The 16917-nt window shown below is 37.8% G+C and overlaps 2 protein-coding genes across 5 annotated transcripts in view; both read left to right on the forward strand.

The window, feature by feature from the left end:
• The window catches only part of elp6 (elongator acetyltransferase complex subunit 6), a 32899-nt gene extending 25331 nt beyond the window's left edge, over nt 1-7568 (forward strand). The window contains exons 8-9 of one of the 2 annotated variants that reach the window (XR_009999870.1): nt 966-1109; nt 6581-7568. The gene's annotated coding sequence lies outside the window, so the exon portion shown is untranslated. The remainder of the gene's footprint in view (nt 1-965; nt 1110-6580) is intronic. The other variant, XR_009999871.1, reaches the window with a different exon arrangement.
• A 6587-nt stretch (nt 7569-14155) lies between these two features.
• scap (SREBF chaperone) overlaps nt 14156-16917 on the forward strand; it is a 68572-nt gene continuing 65810 nt past the window's right edge. For 2 of the 3 annotated variants that reach the window (XM_062984407.1, XM_062984410.1), the window contains exon 1: nt 14156-14299. The gene's annotated coding sequence lies outside the window, so the exon portion shown is untranslated. Of the gene's footprint in view, nt 14334-16917 lie in introns of all 3 variants that reach the window. The other variant, XM_062984408.1, reaches the window with a different exon arrangement.

A 16917-nucleotide genomic window follows, 5' to 3' on the forward strand; every position in this document is an offset into this window, starting at 1 on the left:
CCTTTCCAATATTTTGCAATTAATAATCTAGCTGCTGTTAATAGCATGTCTATTAAATTTTTTTCCTTCTTATCTTTCTCATCCTCTTTTTTAATTAAAAGTAATATTTCCACTGGATTCCTTCTAATTTTTATATTTATAATATTTTCTATTTCCCTTATGACCAATTCCCAAAAACCTTTTACATGTTTACAATCCCACCACATATGCATGTAGGTTCCAATTTCCTGGCACCCTCGCCAGCATTTTTCATTATTATTCTTATTCATAATATTTAACCTTCTTGGTGTTAAATACCACTTCCAAATTAGTTTGTAGTAATTTTCTTTTATTCTAATTGACATGTTTTTTAATTGTCTTGTTTTCCATATCTCCTCCCATTCTTTTTCCGTTATCTTTGTTCCTAATTCCTCCTCCCATGATTCTCTTAATGTTAGTCTTTTCTTTTTTTCTATGTCTTTAATTAGTATTTTATATATTTTACTTGTTGTTCCTTTTAATGGCTCACTATTTCCTCTTTTTAATGCTTTTATTATTAATTCCTCAAATTGCGTTATTTGTTTTCCAGTTTTATTTCGGGCCCACCAGTTTTCATTCCATAAACATGACTTTTAAAACACAATTAAACATGACATCTGTAAACTAAAATTCATACTTCTTTACACTACATAGCATTACTGCGTATTGAACTACTTTTTCTGTCTAATGTGTTGTATAACAATGTTTTGGTGCTTAATTTGTAAAATCATAACCTAATTTGATGCTTAATAGACATTTCCTTAATGCCTCCTTATTATCCAACATATTCACTTATGCAACATTCTGCCGGCCCCTTTATGTTGGATAAGTGGGACTCTACTGTACATTTCGGGCTGGAGTTACACTTTAAAGATGTCCCTGTTACAACTTACATACAAATTCAACTTCACAACAAACTTACCAAACCTCTCTTGTTCGTAACTTAGGGACTGCTTGTGGATTGCTTTCTGGACACAAAGTGATGAATTCAAGATACAAGAAAGGAGACTCCACCTAAACATTAGGAAGATCTCATTGTCAGCTGAAATGTGCTGCTTCTCCTGGAGTGTGTGGATGGTCATCTGTAGAGGGTACTTTGATGGTGTCTTTCCACATGGCATGGATGCCCCTTGAAGTCCCTTGTATTTGTTTTACTGTAAGCCGCTTTGAGCCTCTTTTGGAGAGAAAAAGTGGGGCCGGGCTGTGGCGCAGCTGGCTAGTAACCAGCTGCTATAAATCACTACTGACCGAGAAGTCATGAGTTCGAAGCTCGGGTCAGGTTAAGCCTCCGACCATAAAAAAAAAAAATAATAGCCCCGGCTTGCTGTTGACCTAGCAGCCCCGAAAGACACTTGCATCTGTCAAGTAGGGAAAATTTAAGGTACGTTTTATGCGGGAGGCTAATTTAACTAATCTACAACACTATAAAACTGCTCACGAGGAAAAGAATGAGGAAGAACAGCCACCAATGGACGGTGAAGCAACAGCTCCCCCTGTGGCCGGAACCGTGAAGCTGGAAAGATGTTAAAAAAATGCCTCTGTGTCTGTCTAAAACTGAATGTTGTTTGTCTGTTGGCATTGAATATTTGCCATATATGTGTTCATTGTAATCCGCCCTGAGTCCCCTTCGGGGTGAGAAGGGTGGAATATAAATACTGTAAATAAATAATAAATAAATATAAATCATCATCATCACCTTCAGTGAAAATGCACTGGAGGACCTAGAACAGGGGTCCCCAAACTAAGGCCCGGGGGCCGGATGCGGCCCATCAAAGCCATTTATCCGGCCCCCACAAAACAAGGCAGAAGGGGGTTGGGCTAAATGACCCAAGGGGTCTCTTCTTCTCTTACAACCCTTATTATTATTATTATTATTATTATTATTATTATTATTATTATTATTATGAACATTGAGGCTGTGTGGCCATCTGCCAGGGGTGCTTTGCTTGTGCTTTCGGTGCACAAAGGCAGAAGGGGATTGGACTAAATGGCCCAAGGGGTCTCTTCCAACCCTCTTTATTATTTATGTATTTATTTATTTATTTGCAGTATTTATATTCCGCCCTTCTTTCTCACCCCGAAGGGGACTCAGGGCGGATTACAATGAACACATATATGGCAAACATTCAATGCCAACAGACAAACAACATACATTAGACAGACTCAGAGGCATTTTTAACATTTTTCCAGCTTCACGATTCCGGCCACAGGGGGAGCTGTTGCTTCACCGTCCAGTAGTGGCTGTACTTCCTCATTCCTTTCTTCGTGTTTTGCTGGCAGTTTTATGGTGTTGTAAATTAGCCTCCCGCGTCCCTAAATTTCCCTAATTGACAGGTGCAACTGACTTTCGGGGCTGCATAGGTCAACAGCAAGCCGGGGCTATTAATGGTCGGAGGCTTAACCCGACCCGGGCTTCGAACTTATGACATCTCAGTCAGTAGTGATTTATAGCAGCTGGTTACTAGCCAGCTGCGCCACATATTATTATTATTATTATTATTATTATTATTATTATTATTATTATTAACATTGAGGGGGAGAGGCCATCTGTCAGGGATGCTTTGCTTGTGCTTTCGGTGCACAGAGGCAGAAGGGAGTTGGACTAAATGGCCCAAGGGATCTCTTCCAACCCTCTTCTTTATTATTGTTGTTGTTGTTGTTGTTGTTGTTAGTATACATATATACAATATAATTTATAATAATATATAATATTATAATATATTGTATATGCATATAATATTAATATTATTTTGTAATACAATATAATACTAATAATACAATATAATAATATTAATTATATATTAAATGTAATATTACTAATAATATTACAATATATTTATATGGCACACTATCGTAATTTATTGCCAGTATTGTGTTATGCTAATAATATAATGTATGTAAATTTAATTTGTAAGCCGCTCTGAGTCCCCTTCGGGGTGAGAAGTGCGGGATAGAAATGTATTAAATAAATAAAAGTATTAATTATTATTGCCCGGTGGCCAACTATAATCCGGCCCTCCAATGGTGCGAAGGATCTTGAACTGGCCCCCTGTTTAAAAAGTTTGGGGACCCCTGACCTAGAACTTGCTACACAGGCCTGGTTCTGGCATCTATACTGTAGAGTTAATGTAGTTTGACCCCACATGAACTGCCCTGGCTCAATCCTATGGAAAAGTGGGAGTTGCAGTTTGGTGAGGCATCAGCCTTCTTGGGCAAAGAATACTATAGACCAGGGGTCCCCAAACTAAGGCCCGGGGGCCAGATGCGGCCCTCCAAGGTCATTTACCTGGCCCCCGCCCTCAGTTTTATAATATAATATTTTTATATCAGTTTTAATAATATAATATATTGTATATACATATAATATTGATAATAATCTTATGTTATACAATATAATACCAATAGTAATACCATATAATAATATTAATTATATATTACATATTATATAATAGTATAGTGGTATAGTTCAATATAGTAATATATAAGGCTAATATTGTGTTATGCTAATAATATAATATATTGTATGTACATACAGCTGCTCTGAGGCCCCTTCAGGGTGAGAAGGGTGGGATATAAATGTAGTAAATAAATGCAGTAAATAAATAATTAATTTTAGACTTAGGCTCGGCCAAAGTCTGACATGACTTGAAGGCACACAACAACAACAACAACAATCCTAATTAACTTGACTATCTCATTGGCCAGTAGCAGGCCCACATTTTCCATTGAAATCCTAATAGGTTTATGTTGGTTAAAATTGTTTTCATTTTTAAACATTGTATTTCGTTGTTGTTGTTGTTGTTGCACTACAAATAAGACATGTGCAGTGTGCATAAGAATTTGTTTGTATTTTTTTCAAATGATAATTCGGCCCCTCAACAGTCTGAAGGATTGTGGACCGGCCCTCTGCTTCAAAAGTTTGGGGACCCCTGCTATAGACCCATAGAATACTACAACTTCCAGGATCCAACGGCATGGAGCCGTGGATGTTAGAGTGGGGTCAAACTGCATTCACCCCTAGAATTATTTGTTTATTTATTTACCACATCCCAAAGGGGACTCAGGGTGGTTTTACAAAGGCAACAATTCTATGCCTCATATACATATACGCACAGGGGTCCCCAAACTAAGGCCCGGGGGCCGGATGCGGCCCTCCGAGGTCATTTACCTGGCCCCCGCCCTCAGTTTTATAATATAATATATTGTATATACATATGATATTGATAATAATATTATCATTTTATACAATATAATACGAATAATAATACCATATAATAATATTAATTATATGTTATATATTGCATATAATATTACAGTATAGTGGTATAGTTCAATATCTATATATATAAAAGAGTGATGGCATCAGGGCAGCGGACAAAACAACAAAACTACAGGCCCCCCAATCTCGAAATTTGACAACACAACCCATCATTCACGCCTCTAGGATGATACAACAAAAAGAAAAGAAAAATAAAGTCCTAATTACAGGGAGAGGAATAATTGTTTTTATCCAATTGCTGCCAGTTAGAAGGCTAAGCTCCGCCCACTTGGTCTCCTAGCAACCTACTCAGCCCAGGGGACAGGCACAGTTAGGCCTCACTTAGGCCTCTTCCACAGATTATCAGATTTTAACTGGATTATATGGCAGTGTAGAATCAAGGCCCTTCCACACAGCTATATAACCCATTTAGAATCTTATATTATCTGCTTTGAACTGGATTATCTTGACTCCACACTGCCATATAATCCACTTCGGTGTGCATACTAAACATAAAGACAACCATACAACAGACATTCAATACCACCACTACCTCAACAATTTCTCACCAACACCACCAGAAAATGCCAGAGCAACACGTGGCTGGGCACAGCTAGTAGTAATATATAATGCTAATATTGTGCTATGCTAATAATATAATATATTGTATGTACATATAATTTGTATGCCACTGTGAGTCCCCTTTGGGGTGAGAAGGATGTGATACAAATGTAGTAAATAAATGCAGTAAATAATAAATAAATAAATAAATAAATTTTAGACTTGGGCTCACCCAAAGTCTGAAATGACTTGAAGGCACACAACAACAACAACAACAACAACAACAACAACCCTAATTAACTTGACTATCTCATTGGCCAGAAGCAGGACCACACTTCCCATTGAAATCCTAATAAATGTATGTTGGTTAAAATTGTTTTTATTTTTAAATATTGTATTGTTCTTTCATTGTTGTTGTTGTTGTTGTTGCTGTTTTTGCACTACAAATAAGACATATGCAGTGTGCATCGGAATTTGTTTGTGTATTTTTTTTCAAATGATAATCCGGCCCCTCAACAGTCTGAAGGATTGTGGACCGGCCCTCGGCTTAAAAAGTTTGAGGACCCCTGCATATACGTATCGATAAATAAACAAATGTATTAAAATACAAACTAATTAAAACATAAACATTAAAACATCAATTAAAAAAATTTAAAAATCCAGGTCATATTCCAGGGCTGATCTGAGTCATCATTATATTATTTATAGTCTCTTATTGCACTGCTCTCCTTTACTGACCAAAAGCTTGGTCCCAAAGCCAGCTTGGTTTGTATATTTGCATATCTATTTATTGAGATATATTTTATTTGACTTCCAAATACCACCATTTGTAGAGATCCCTATCAAAACATGATTCAGAAGTTGTTCAGAAGAAGTAATGTTTTTACTGACTATTATGTTTAAATTTATTGTTTTTTATAATTTGGATTTTTTACCATAATAAGTATGTTATCTTTAAATTATACTCTTTGATATTAAGTGATGTAGTTGTGGCATTGAATGTTTGCCATTTTATATGTATGTTAACTACCCTGAATCCCTCTGGGGAGAGAGGGCAGTCTAGAAATAAAGATGATGATGATGATGATGATTGGAATACACTTACAGTAGAGTCTCACTTATCCAACGTAAATGGGCCGGCAGAACGTTGGATAAACGAATATGTTGGATAATAAGGAGAGATTAAGGAAAAGCCTATTAAACATCAAATTAGGTTATGATTTTACAAATTAAGCACCAAAACATCATGTTATACAACAAATTTGACAGAAAAAGTAGTTCAATACACAGTAATGCTATGTAGTAATTACTGTATTTACGAATTTAGCACCAAAATATCACGATGTATTGAAAACATTGACTACAAAAATGTGTTGGATAATCCAGAACGTTGGATAAGCAAGTGTTGGATAAGTGAGACTCTACTGTATCTCCTACCAAAAATCAATCAGATCTAACATTGTATTGTTTCTCAGGAGTGGATTTGTGGCAGAAAAATATTGAGTATTCTGTGTAAATATTTGCAGTTTTAGTTTAATGCAGAATAGGTTCTGACCTTTAACTTTTTAGCACTGGCCATAAATTATCACTGTGGTACTCATTCCATTGTGTTAATGAACTGTTTGCTGTAGCATCCTTAATCTGGATATGAATTGCATGTATGAATTTTGCTTGGAAACGCCATCTCTTCCTAACATTGATTTGTTAAATTTTTACAAACAGTTGTTAATGTGTTCTCTCTAGGACCAGATGGCCATCGCCTGTGGCTCTCGAGCTCACTTGGAGAAAGATTCAATAGCACAGGTAAGGTTGGCTTTTCTACTTTTTATTCTATAGGTGTGATGAGTCATGGGCCATGTAGTCCCGTTTCTGGCACTGTTGTGCCAGATGAGGAGGAGAACTTGGGTTTTTCGCCGTTTCAGTCAGAATTGGAACTTTCCCAGCCAGAATTGGAAACCTTGCACCTGCAAGAGATTTGTCTTCCAGAAGTCTGTCAAACAAGCCCTGAGCCTAAATCTCCTACGTTTTCTCGCCATGATTTTTGTAAACAACAGAGAGGAGTCGATCAGGCGTCTCGCAGGAGTGCTAGGATAGCTGCTAAGCATTCAGCTGATTAAGCCTGCTTCCCATGGGAAACTTTAGGGAGTCATGCATCTGGACTCAGAAAATAGCTTTCGTTTCTGGTTCTCCAGAGAACTGCTCTTGGGCGGGAAAACGGGACCCTATTTAGGTGTTTTACCCACAAGGGGATCTTGCGGAGTCAATTCGTCAGCAACCGGAGTAGCGTGTGTGGACAGCTACTCCGCTTCCAAGCCTCCGTTCCTGTCGCCAAGCCTTCATTCCCAGCTTTGTTTACTCCACGAATCCTGCCTTGCTTTCTAAGACTCAGCCTCGTCTTGTTTCCCGGATTTTGCCAAGAAATTACCACGGATCTTGTTCTTGTTCCTTGTTTCCTTGTTGCCTTGAATCAAGCCTCGTTTTTCCAAGAATCAAGTTACTTCCTAGCCTCGCTCCAGTTTCATGGACTAAAAGACCTTGTCATCTCCCCTCACTTTGCCTGGCAAAGTGAGTGTTTCGGTTATTGGATTACAACTTTGGATCTTAATATTTCATATTGGACATTGTTTCTTTGGACTAATTTTGACCTTTCCTGAAAGGTCTATTTCTGGACTATTTCATACACTTGCTTTTATTAACTTTATATATTCCTTCAATAAAGATATTAGTTAGATTCTGGCCTCTGTGTATGGTTATTGGTGCTCTGCAGCCTGGGTCGTGACAATAGGTACATCAGGTTTCTTGAAATAAAAAATAATGAACAGCATTTTACTGGGGAGGTAGTTCCACAATCAAGGGGCCACCACTGAAAAGGCCCTGCCTCTTGTCCCCACCAGTTGCACTTGCGAGGGTGGTGGGACTGAGAGCAGGACCTCCCACGATTATCTTAACCTTCGAGGTGGATATGTTCGGACAGGTAAGCTGGGCCGGAACCATTTAGGGCAGGGGTCCTCAAACCTTTGGAGCCGAGGGCCGGTCCACAATCCTTCAGACTGTTGAGGGGCCGGATTATCATTTGAAAAAAATACAAACAAATTCCGATGCACACTGCACATGTCTTATTTGTAGTGCAAAAACAACAACGACAACAAGAACAATGAAAGATCAATACCATATTTAAAAATAAAAACAATTTTAACCAACATACATTGATCAGGATTTCAATGGGAAGTGTGGTCCTGCTTCTGGCCAATGAGATAGTCAAGTTAATTAGGGTTGTTGTTGTTGTTGTTGTTGTTGTTGTTGTTGTTGTTGTGTGCCTTCAAGTCATTTCAGACTTTGGGTGAGCCTAAGTCTAAAATTTATTTATTATTTATTTACTGCATTTATTTACTACATTTGTATCACACCCTTCTCACCCCAAAGGGGATTCAGAGTGGCTTACAAATGATATGTACATACAATATATTATATTATTAGCATAGCACAATATTAGCATTATATATTACTCTATTGAACTATACCACTATACTGTAATATTATTAGTAATATTATATGTAATACAGAATATATAATTAATATTATTATATGGTATTATTATTAGTGTTATACTATATTACATTATAATATTATTATCAATATTATATGTATATACAATATATTATATCAGGGGTCCCCAAACTTTTTAAGCAGAGGGCTGGTCCACAATCCTTCAGACTGTTGAGGGGCCGAATTGTCATTTGAAAAAATAATACAAACAAATTCCTATGCATACTGCACACGTCTTATCTGTAGTGCAACAACAACAACAACAACAAAAGAATACAATATTTAAAAATAAAAACAATTTTAACTAACATAAACCTATTAGGATTTCAATGGAAAGTGTGGGCCTGCTACTAGCCAATGAGATAGTCAAGTTAATTAGGATTGTTGTTGTTGTTGTTGTGTGCCTTCAAGTCATGTCAGACTTTGGCCGAGCCTAAGTCTAAAATTATTTATTTACTGCATTTATTTACTACATTTATATCCCACCCTTCTCACCCCGAAGGGGACTCAGAGCAGCTGTGTGTACATACAATATATTATGTTATTAGCATAACACAATATTAGCATTATATATTACTATATTGAACTATACCACTATACTATTATATAATATGTAATATATAACATATAATTAATATTATATGGTATTACTATTAGTATTATATTGTATAACATAATATTATTATCAATATTATATGGATATACAGTATATTATATTATTAAAACTGATATAAAAATATTATATTATAAAACTGAGGGCGGGGGCCAGGTCAATGACCTCGGAGGGCCGCATCCGGCCCCCGGGCCTTAGTTTGGGGACCCCTGATTTAGGGCTTTATAGGCTGAAGCCAGCACTTTTAATTGTGTTTGGTAGCAGATGGTCTGCCAGAGATTAACTTTAAATCAAATCTGCAAAAGTCCACAAGTGTGGAGGGCGGATATCCGGTACAAAGCTGCTGCATCTTCTATCATGGCCAGGATCTTCATCCCTTTGTTCTTCCTCGTGTCATAAGTGCTATTACATAAGCAATGGGACTTTCTTCCCTTTGTGCAAGGGCGATGGAGTAAGCCCTTGGATGGGGACACAAGCTTTGCCGTGTTGTGTGGGCGGTTTGGTAAGCATTCAATGGCGGGTGCAGAGCTGGATTAATTCTTGCACAACAGGAAAGTGCACAGCTGAGCTGCACTATTTCACATTCAGTCACACAAGAGTGGCATTGAAAAAAGATCCAGCCACACTGTAGAATTAATGCATTTTGATGCCACTTTAACTACCTTATTATTATGCCTTTCGCAAACAAGTGAAAATTTGGCTTTGGGAGCAAGCATTTGGCCCAGCATAAATACCTGTGCAATATACAGTAGAGTCTCACTTATCCAAGCTAAACGGGCCGGCAGAAGCTTGGATAAGCAAATATCTTGGATAACAAGGAGGGATTAAGGAAAAGCCTATTAAACATCAAATTAGGTTATGTTTTTACAAATTAAGCACTAAAACATCATGTTAGACAACAAATTTGACAGAAAAAGCAGTTCAATACACAGTAATGTTATGTAGTAATTACTGTATTTACGAATTTAGCACCAAAATATCATGATATATTGAAAACATTGACTACAAAAATGTGTTGGATAATCCAGAAACTTGGATAAGCGAGGCTTGTATAAGTGAGACTCTACTGTAGTTGGAATTGGCTTTGGATTGGTGAATAGGATTATCTGGCTTTGGATCTATGCACAATAATCGTCTAATGTTTGCATATGTTGTTTTAAATTGTTGCTTAATTGCTTATAATTGTTGTTGTTTGGGCATGGACTAATGCCACCCATGTAAGCCACTCTGAGTCCCCTTCGGGGTGAGAAGGGCGGGATATAAATGTTGCAAATAAGCAAATAAATAAATACTATTCAACCCTGGGATTTGTCTTTCCGGCCAGGCACTCTTTGGCAGAGAAAACTCAAGACCTTGTAAAACCACAACTCCCGCGATTCCATAGTATTGAGTAATGGCAGTTCAAGTGGGGTCAAACTGCATTCATTCTATAGTTAGATGCAGCCATTGAAACTCTTTTTTACAAAGGCATAAAAGACTCATCAAATCACACATTTTCCCTCCTCAACCTCTGTCTAGTTGGAAGACCTTTTAGCAGTATCCACATTCATAAGACAGTGAAGGAAGACTGGAGGAACAGACACTTCTGGTTCTGAGTTGCAACATTGTGTCTACAGTGAACAATCTCATATATATATATATATACAGTAGAGTCTCACTTATCCAACACTCGCTTATCCAATGTTCTGGATTATCCAACGCATTTTTGTAGTCAATGTTTTCAATATATCGTGATATTTTGGTGCTAAATTCGTAAATACAGTAATTACTACATAGCATTACTGCATATTGAACTACTTTTTCTGTAAAATTTGTTGTGTAACATGATGTTCTGGTGCTTAATTTGTAAAATCATAACCTAATTTGATGTTTAATAGGCTTTTCCTTAATGTCTCCTTATTATCCAACATATTCGCTTATCCAACGTTCTGTCGGCCCGTTTACGTTGGATAAGCGAGACTCTACTGTACTAGCTGTGCCCGGCCACGCGTTGCTATGGCGAAGTCTGGTGGTCTGGGAAATAAAGTATTGAGGAATTGGTGGTAGTTAAGGTCAAGGGTAAAGGTTTTCCCCAGACATTAAGTCCAGTCGTGTCTGACTCTGGGGGTTGGTGCTCATCTCCATTTCTAAGCCGAAGGGCCGGCGTTGTCCGTAGACTCCTCCAAGGTCATGTGGGATGACTACATGGATCGGCGTTACCTTCCCGCCGGAGCAGTACCTATTGATGCACTCACATTTGCATGTTTTCGAACTTCTGGGTTGGTAGAAGCTGGGGCTAACAGTGTGGGCTCTCTCCGCTCCCCCAATTCAAACCTGTGGCCTTTCGGTCCAGAAGTTCAGCAGCTCAGCGCTTTAACACGCTGCGCCATCAGGGGATATTATTTCCTAAAGGTTGTGAATATACAATATTTCTGATTGGTTTTTTTTGTTTGTTGGAGGCAAGTATGAATGCTGCAATTAGGAAAAATGATTAGGATGTAATGGCCTTGCAGCTTTAAAGCCTGGCTGTTTCCTCCTGAGTGAATTTTTTGTTGGGAGGTGTTAGCTGGCCCTGATTGTTTCCTGTCTGGAATTCCCTTGTTTACAGAGTGGTGTTGTTTGCGATATTTTATGTGCTTCTACTGTCTGTGGCCCTGAGAAAACAGAGGATTTTCCAGACTTTGATGATGGGAATACTTTGTTGGGAGGTGTTAGCTGGCCCCGATTGTTTCCTGTGTGGAATTCCCCTGTTTATTTACTGTCCTGGTTTTAGAGATTATATTGTTCTGCATTATTCTATCCCAGTAATTATTTCATATTAAAGAAGAATCTCACTTATCCAACATTTGCTTATACAATGTTCTGGATTATCCAACGCAGTCTGCCTTTTCATAATCAATGTGTTTTGTAGTCAGTGTTTTAAATTCATTGTGATATTTTAGTGGTAAATTTGTAAATACAGTACAGTAGAGTCTCACTTATCCAACATAAATGGGCCGGCAGAACGTTGGATAAGCGAATATGTTGGATAATGAGGAATTAAGGATAACCCTATTAAACATCAAATTAGGTTATGATTTTACAAATTAAGCACCAAAACATCATGTTAGACAACAAATTTGTCAGAAAAGTAGTTCAGTACACAGTAATGCTATATAGTAATTACTGTATTTATGAATTTAGCACCAAAATATCACGATATATTGAAAGCATTGACTACAAAAATGCGTTGGATAATCCAGAACGTTGGATAAGCGAGTGTTGGATAAGTGAGACTCTACTGTAAATACTACATAGCATTACTGCGCATGGAACTACTTTTTCTGTCAAATTTGTTGTATAATATGATGTTTTGGTGCTTAATTTGTATAACGATTACCTAATTTGATGTTTAATTGGCTTTTCCTGAATCCCTTCTTATTATCCAACATATTCACTTATCCTGCCGGCCTGTTTATGTTGGATAAGTGAGACTCTACTGTATATTTCTAATCTTATATTATCTGCTCAGAACTGGATTATATGAGGCTCCTTCTTCACAGCTGTATAAAATGCACACTGAAGTAGATTATATGGTAGTGTGGAGTCAAGATAATCCAGTGCAAAGCAGATAATATAAGATTCTAAATGGGTTATATAGCTGTGTAGAAGGGCCTTGAGTCTACACTGCCATGTAATCCAGTGCAAATTAGATAATCTGTGGAAGAAGCCTAAGTGAGGCCTAAATCTGCCTGTCCCCTAACTGAAACCTGGCTGTCCCTTGGTTGCTAGGCAACCAAGTGGGCAGAGATTAGCCCTCTAATCTGGCAGCAATTGGATAAAAAAATTATTGGTCTCTCTCTAATTAGGACTTTATTTTTCTTTTCTTTTTGTTGTATCAACCTTGAGGCGTGGATGATGGGTTGTGTTGTCAAATTTTGAGGTTGGGGGGCCTGTACTTTTGTTGTTTTGTGAATCGCCGTGATGCCATCACTCTTTTATATATATAGATATATATACACACACACACAGTGTGTTTTTAATGCTTTTTATATTTGCCTATTATTATTATTGATAGGTGTCCAGCATCTGTGTTTTAATGCTTTTTGTATTTGCCTATTATTATTATTATTATTATTATTATTATTATTATTATTGATAGGTGTCCAGCATCTGTGTTTTAATGCTTTTTGTATTTGCCTTTATTATTATTATTATTATTATTATTATTATTATTATTATTATTATTGATAGGTATCCAGCATCTGTGTTTTTAATGCTTTTTGTATTTGCCTATCAATATTATTATTATTATTATTATTGATAGGTGTCCAGAATCAGTTTTTAATGCTTTTTGTATTTGCCTTTCATTATTATTATTATTATTATTATTATTATTATTATTATTATTGATAGGTGTCCAGCATCTGTATCTTTAATGCTTTTTGTATTTGCCTTTCATCATCATCATCATCATCATCATTATTATTGATAGGTGTTTTTAATGTGTTTGTAATGCTTTTTGTATTTGCCTTTATAATTATTATTATTATTGATAGGTATCCAGCATGTGTTTTTAATGCTTTTTGTATTTTCCTTTCATTATTATTATTATTATTATTATTATTATTTATAGGTGTCCAGCATCTGTGTTTTTAATGCTTTTTGTATTTGCCTATCAATATTATTATTGATAGGTGTCCAGCATGTGTTTTAATGCTTTTTATATTTGCCTATCAATATTAACATCTTTTTAAATGCTTTTTGTATTTGCCTATTATTATTATTATTATTGATAGGTGTCCAGCATCTGTGTTTTTAATGCTTTTTATATTTGCCTATTATTATTAATAATAATAATGAATTTGTTGCCTCCTTCTCCTTAGTTATTAAATGCCTAAAGCAAAGGACCATACAAATACATATGTTAAGACACATGAAACAAAGATATACCTATGTTCCACAAAAGACAGAAATGGGCTGTTAGGAATTCTGGGAGTTGGAGTCCAAAACACCTGGAGGGCCCAAGTTTGTCCTGGAGAGAGTTTTAGCTGGGCGCTAGGACCCAGGGGAAGCTTCTGCAGATACCTGGGCGCGGTAGCCTAGGAGATGCAGGAGAAAGAACCTACGGCGCATGCGCACGCAAGGCTGGCGTCTGTACGGAACAGGAAAAATGGCGGAAAGGGGTTTGCGGCTCTGCTGTCCCTCCCTTCCTCGTAGGCGTTTTCTACGCATGCGCGCAGAAGGGAGGCGGGGCTACGGAAGCCGGGAATCGGCGGAGAAGATGAAGAGAAAGAGGACGAAGGCGGGCGGCGTGTGAGGAGGCGCGGAGGGAGAGAAAGCAGGTGATTTTCCATCTTTTTCCCGGAGTTTTTTGAGGTAAAGCATGGCTTGGAAGAGAGGGCGGCTTCGTGGGCCGCGCCTGGGGCTGATGGGAGTTGCAATACCGCCATTAAACTTGGGCCTTCCCTTGAGGTGTTTTGGACTTCAACTCCCAGCATTCCTCACGGCCTCAGGCCCCTTCCTTTTCCCCCTCAGCCGCTTAAGCGGCTGAGGGGGGAAAGGAAGGGGCCTGAGGCCGTGAGGAATGCTGGGAGTTGAAGTCCAAAACACCTCAAGGGAAGGCCCAAGTTTGCCTATTTTAGAGAGGCCTCAACCTGTTGAACTCAACTTGGGAAGTTTTTGAATGAGTTTAAAGTGAATTTAGCTATTTGGACCAGTCTATGTTCAATTTTATTTTAATGTTTACCTTGGTAAGGTATTCAGATGGTAAATTGTGCAGTTTTTGTGTGTGTTATGAGTCCCTTTTCAGGGAAGCAAGTTTAATCGATAGAAGCCATCGATTGAAAAGTCAAAATAAATAATAATAATAATAATAATAATAATAATAATAAAACTTTATTTATACCCGCCACCATCTCCCCACGGGGACTCGGGGCGGCTCACATGGGGCAAGGCCCGACCACCATAATTTACAAAAACAACAGCATAAATACATTGCACAATATACAAAAAATAACACAATAAGACAATAAAACAGGAGTTAATACAGCGGTAATAATATCAATCAACCACCAAGTACAATTCTGTACAAAAGTGTTTATGTATTGATTTATTATTACAGTAGAGTCTCACTTATCCAATACTTGCTTATCCAACATTCTGGATTATCCAACGCATTTTTGTAGTCAATGTTTTCAATATATCGTGATATTTTGGTGCTAAATTCATAAATACAGTAATTACTACATAGCATTACTGCGTATTGAACTACTTTTTCTGTCAAATTAGTTGTATAACATGATGTTTTGGTACTTAATTTGTAAAATCATAAACTAATTTGATGTTTAATAGACTTTTCCTTAATGCCTCCTTATTATCCAACATATTCGCTTATCCAACGTTCTGCCGGCCTGTTTATGTTGGATAAGTGAGACTCTGTTGTAATAATAATGAAAATAAAACTATTTATACCCCACCACCATCTCCCCACGGGGACTCGGGCGGCTAACATGGGGCAAGGCCTGACCAGCATAATTTACAAAAACAACAGCATAAATACATTGCACAATATACAAAAAATAAAACACAATAAGACAATAAAACAGGAGTTAATATCAATCAACCACCTAGTACAATTCTGTACAAAAGTGCTTATGTATTGATTTATTATTATTACTAGCTTGGCTATCCGGCGATGCCCAGGTTATTTGGAAACGGCCCAGATCCGTCATTGTCAGGGTTCAGACTGCTCTCTCGGTGCAGGGTGAACTATACCTCCCATATGGGTGGGTCAATCTCCCCCCCCCCCCAACCCCTCCAGTATGTTCTGTCGGTCACCAGTGTTCTGTGTGCCAAGTTTCATCCAGATCTGTCATCAATGCTGTTCAGAGTGCTTTTTGGATACAAAGTGGACTATAACTCCCACCCTGGTGGGTCAGTCCCTCCACAAACCTCTCCAGTATGTTCTGTTGATCCTGTGGGTTCTGTGTGCCAAGTTTGGTCCAGATCTGTCATTGGTGGGGTTCAGAATGCCCTCTGCTGGCAGGGTGAACTATAACTCCCACCTGGGTGGGTCAGTCCCCTCCCAAACACCTCCAGCATGTTCTGTTGGTCATTAGAATTCTGTGTGCCAAGTGTGGTCCAGATTCATTGTTGGCTGGGTTCAGTGCTCTTGGATATGGGTATACTATAACTCCCAGATACCAAGGGCAATGACCGCCAAACCCCTTTGAGGAGATAAAGTAGGGTATAAATAAATAAATAAATAAATAAATAATTCCTTTATTTATATCCCGTCTTTCTCCCCACGGGTGGGGACTCAAGGCGGCCAACTGCCCCACAATAGACAAGTTTTTTAAAACTCAGTACAGTAAGTTTTGTAAAAACAGAATTAAAATACAATAAATGCATTTAAAATGGCTTTTAAAACTCATATAAATTAAGTATTTCCCACTTCAGTTGTTTTCATGCAAAGCTCAAGGGGGAATTGTCTATATTGTATCTATATCTATTCTTCTATATCAGTAGTTCTCAACCTGGGGTCTCAAGATATTTTTTGGCCTTCAACTCCCAGAAATCCTAACAGCTGGTAAACTGGCTGGGATTTCTGGGAGTTGTAGGCCAAAAATATCTGGGGATCCCAGGTTGAGGACCATTGTTCTATACAGTATTCTAGAACAGGCATGGGCAAACTTGGGCCCTTCTCCAGGTGTTTTGAACTTCAACTTTGTATCAAAAACTTGCAAAACTATAACTCCCAGGATTCCATAGCGTTGAGCCATGGCAGTTAAAGCAGGGCCAAAGTTCATTAATCCTGCAGTGTAGAAGTACCTTGAGTCCCCCTTCTCTGAAATGTTAGGGGCCAGAAGTGTTTGGGATTTTTTTTGGGGATATAGGAATATTCGTATCTACATAATGAGGTATCTTGGGAGATGGGATCTAGGTCTAAATATGAAATTAG

This window comes from Anolis carolinensis, chromosome 6 (assembly GCF_035594765.1).
Source record: "Anolis carolinensis isolate JA03-04 chromosome 6, rAnoCar3.1.pri, whole genome shotgun sequence".
Lineage (NCBI taxonomy): Eukaryota > Metazoa > Chordata > Lepidosauria > Squamata > Dactyloidae > Anolis > Anolis carolinensis.